General features: G+C 49.9%; 1 protein-coding gene across 1 annotated transcript in view; it reads left to right on the top strand.

Annotated features, from left to right (window-relative positions):
- The first annotated feature begins 587 nt into the window (after positions 1 to 587).
- AHCYL2 (adenosylhomocysteinase like 2) overlaps positions 588 to 4,190 on the top strand; it is a 34,225-nt gene continuing 30,622 nt past the window's right edge. Inside the window, exon 1 of the mRNA XM_035891767.1 lies at positions 588 to 693. The gene's annotated coding sequence lies outside the window, so the exon portion shown is untranslated. The remainder of the gene's footprint in view (positions 694 to 4,190) is intronic.

The raw sequence follows: 4,190 nt of genomic DNA, 5'->3' as shown, positions 1-4,190 counted from the left end.
ATACTTGTGCTCTCCAGGCACCCACGCTCCCAACAGTTTCAACAGCCTTGAGCGTTGGATCTAACCTCAAATGTTTCCTAATATAGAGTGCAGCTGGAAGCGCATTCGTTACTTCGAGAGTTTTTATTTTTGCCTTTTGTATTTTGTGCAGCGAACAGGGACCATCTCCTATTGGTCATCACAATAAACGTTGCGCGGTAGGTCAATGTCCGCATCAGCTCTGCAAGCGTTGGGGAGCCCTGGTGGGGCTTCTCTTGCGACGAATAACCCTTATCGTTAGCATTTTGGAAAGATAAGCTTGTGTGTAATGGGGACGGAAGCTTTCTGATGGGTATGGTTGGACGAGGAGCTTCAAGGTGTTTGAAAGGCGAGTGTGTTGATGCTGTGTCTGGCGGGGGGTCTGAAATCAAACGAAGCAGGCAATTTAGTGTACCCTGCCCCAAATTAAATAACAGGAATTGCGATTCAGCCCGCAACTGAGAGGGTGTTGGCCTCTGCTCAAGGCTTCAAGTTCTTGGCGTTAATCTTCTGTATCAGCCTGTTGGGTTTTTACATCTGACTTAATCATTAATTTCTTTTCACAGATCCAGTTTGCTGACCAAAAGCAAGAATTCAACAAGCGCCCGACGAAGATCGGCCGCCGTTCGCTTTCCCGCTCCATCTCGCAGTCCTCGACAGACAGCTACAGCTCAGGTGCGTGCCTTCACCCCATGGATTGTTCCTACTTATTGTCATCATTAAAAGTTCAAGGTTATTTAAAAGCAAACTGAAATCTTACAGAGTTGTGTGAAGTTATGTACAGTTCTGCTTCTGCAAGGAGCAGGGAGTTGGACTCGATGATCCTTACGGGTGCCTTCCAACTCGAGGTGTTCTGTGATCCTGTGATCAGCTGCGTCTTATTCCAGCACCTCTGCAGACCGCAGGGTTTGTCCTCAGGGATCTCCCCGTTCTGCCCTGTAGTCGGTAGTGTCGGCGTGAAGGCGTGGGAAGAGGGGGTTGTTGCTTTTTTTTCATCTTCATGTATAGTTGGATGGAAAATGAAGTTACTCTGCTGCTCTTAACACTTCTAGTCCCTCCTTATAACCCTCGTGTGCAGTTGCTGCTGGCTTTCCTCCTCTCTTCCCCTTCCTTTTCCTTCCAGGCTCAGCAAACTAGCGTTTCCGTTGTGTCTGTGCTCGCATGTCGTCTTCCCTTCCCGTTCTTGAATAAATCCATGTGGATCCCGCTGTAGGTTTGGACTCACCCGTTGCACATGAAATTGGAGTCTTTGGAAGAGCAGTGGTGACCTTTGAAGGCCACACGCGTCTTCTGTCTTTTTCCCGCTGGAGTCTGTGAAATGAAGCTTTTAACGAGCGGTGGACTTGCTGTTCGGTCTTGCTGGCTGTACTTACGGGAACTCACTGGGGAGAGGGTTGGGTTCATTGGGGGTTTTTTATTTTGTTTTACATTTCAGGGCTCTTCTGAAGTGTCAGGTATATTTATGAAGATTGGCTCTGGAAACTTGATTTGCCTGGACTAATATTTACTGGTTGACCAGCACTATCCAGAAACCTTCAGGCTCTGGTCCCCCCCAGCAGCGGGCTCGTTCCTTTGAGAACATGGCCCAGCAAAGTTTTGTTTTGCCCTGCATAGCTGCCCAAATTGTTTTGTTTTCTTTGAATATGCATAATTTTTAATGTAGGCAACTGAAACATAATTGCTGCAGCAGTGCGTGAAGGTTTCATAAAGCCCAGTCAGAAGTAGAGATCCCCATGAAAACCAGACTTGATTTCACTGAGTGCCCCGTTCGTCAAACATTCAACACGTAGAAATCAAACATTTATCCATCAAACGTTTAACATTTCAAGCTGATGCAAAAAAGGCAGCACGAGAAAGTCCCAAAAACAAGTCTTCTGGTGGGAATCGGCATTTTTCCTTACAGGAAGGAGCGCAGCTTTGAGAGGACAACTGCTCAAACTTACCTTGGCTTTACGTGAAGAAGGCAAAGCTGCCCTGCACTTTGCAAACAGTCTCCAGCATCGGTTTATTCAGCAAACAAGTCGCTGCGACCACAGAGTGCTGAGGAAACTCGGTGCCGCCCCACTTCCCAGCACGTAGGAACATCACCGGCCCATTCGGTAAAACGTTATGCCCCCAAGTGGCACCTGCAGCTAAAGTTACCCTAGTCCAGTAAAACCCATGTGGGACCAGTGTCAGACCTCACCTTCCAGCGTCCTTTTCTTTGTCCCTGAATATGTCATTAAGAACCGTTCCTGCGCTGCGGAGCTTGTGTCACTTCAGGAGTTGGTTATGAGGATAGCGGCTTTCCAGGAGTAGGGAGAGGTCACCAGGGATGCTCTCAAAATGTTCAGGATAGGCCCATCCGGGATCCTTGGCACTTTGAAGGGAATACTGCTTGCTACCTGAAATGTTAAGCTACTGTCCTAGCAGAGACCATCACAGAAAGGAATCTGGACCCAATTCCCCATCCCTCAAGGAGTCTTAACACATCTGATTCCCTCCTGGTCCTGGCCCCTTGAAGAAGATGCAGAAGAAATCAGCTTCCAACGCAAGGCTACAAAGAATGGAGACGTAAGCACCTTGAAGCTGGAGGAGGTATTATTCCTCCGTCCCTCATGACTGTGAAGGCAAATGATCAGGCCTTTCTGGTGGCGTGTGCCAAAACTGACAGCGGGGTATTGTAAGAGCTCTCAGATGGGTATTCAGGTTGGTGGCCAAGGTTTGGCTGCAGACCTTGCAGAGGTCTGCCTTTATGCCAGAGCCATGGGGAATAAGGAGCATTCACGGTGAGGCTCCACCACAGTCCTTCACTTAGTCCCTGTCCATGACATGGATGTGTTTTTTGGATACTTGGCAGGTCACAGCATATTTGAGGAGAATCCGGGTAGATATCTGGCAGTTTGGAGCATCAGAGACCACAAGAGCTCAAAGATGCATCCTACCCTGACCCTCTCAGCTGGATACCTTGAGTATAAGAAGAAATAATTCTGGTTTGGGGTGGAGGACGTGCTGTGGAGGATGTGTTGTGAGCTATGGCTCGGTTTTGGCTGCAGAGTTTGCTGGCCATGGACAAGTCCCAAAGACGTAGTGTTGCTGGAGCGTGTCCAGAAAAGAGCAACAGAGCTGGGGAGGGGTCTGGAGCCCCAGGCTGCTGGGGAGCGGCTGGGGGAGCTGGGGGGGTTCAGCCTGGAGCAGAGGAGGCTGAGGGGAGCCCTCATCGCTGCCTACAACTGCCTGAGAGGAGGGGGGAGCCGGGGGGGTCGGGCTCTGCTCCCAGGGAAGGGGTCGAGTCCCCAGCCCGGGGGGGATTTAACAGCCGGGCAGAGGCGGTGCTGAGGGCCAGGGTTTGGGGGTGGGATGGCAGGGGTAGGGGGGCGGTTGGGCTGGGGCAGCTTCAAGGGCTTTGCCAACCCAAACGATTCTATTCTATTCTATTCTGTCACCCCTGCAGTGTCTGTGGTCCCACACAAAGGGCTTTTAAGAGAACTCAAGGAGCAATGCATGCCATCGCCGCCCCAGAGAGACGTCAGCCCGGGCTCTGTGTGCACTTTCCAAGCCACCTGGGTTGTGTTTGTAACGTTATCGTTGTCGTAGTGTGTTTTAAGCTGGCATTAACGAATACAGGTCTGTGATTAATAGAGCATTTGTACAGGTTTCACCACTCCCTCTGATACCTAATCAGCAGGGTATATATGATGACTGTCATTTTTAAAGACTAACAGGCTGCTTAGCCTGGCTAATGTCATCATGTTTGCTCCCCATTCACATCTGAAAGAACTTGGAGCAACTTTGGGGAATTCTCCTCTGCCCCTTGCACTTAGCATCTCCTGCTAAAGCATCAGCAAATGCAATTAATTAGCTGGGGAAAGTATCGTATTTCCCTCCTAATGAGAGCTGCGAGGCTGACAGTCAAGACAGGAGGTTTCTGCTCTCTGGGCAGTTGCAGGATGGGTAGATAAATCCCGTTAGTACCTCTCGGTGGCGTGGATCTTTGTCATTCTCCTTTTAGGGCTGAGCAGTAGCACAGTTGAAACAACCCAGTAAGTCCTCCTGGGATGGGAAAGGGCTGGAGAAGAAGAAGCACGAGGAGCAGGAAGATGATAATGGAGGGGAAGAATCATAGAATCACAGACTCATTTAGGTTGGAAAAGACCCTTTAAGCTCCCCCAACCCAACCGCCCCCCTACCCC

Source organism: Egretta garzetta, unplaced genomic scaffold (genome assembly GCF_000687185.1).
Source record: "Egretta garzetta isolate BGI_Z169 unplaced genomic scaffold, ASM68718v1 scaffold410, whole genome shotgun sequence".
NCBI classification, from domain to species: domain Eukaryota; kingdom Metazoa; phylum Chordata; class Aves; order Pelecaniformes; family Ardeidae; genus Egretta; species Egretta garzetta.
The sequence above is the reverse complement of the archived record's forward strand: the minus strand, read 5'-3'. Positions and strand labels throughout refer to the sequence as shown.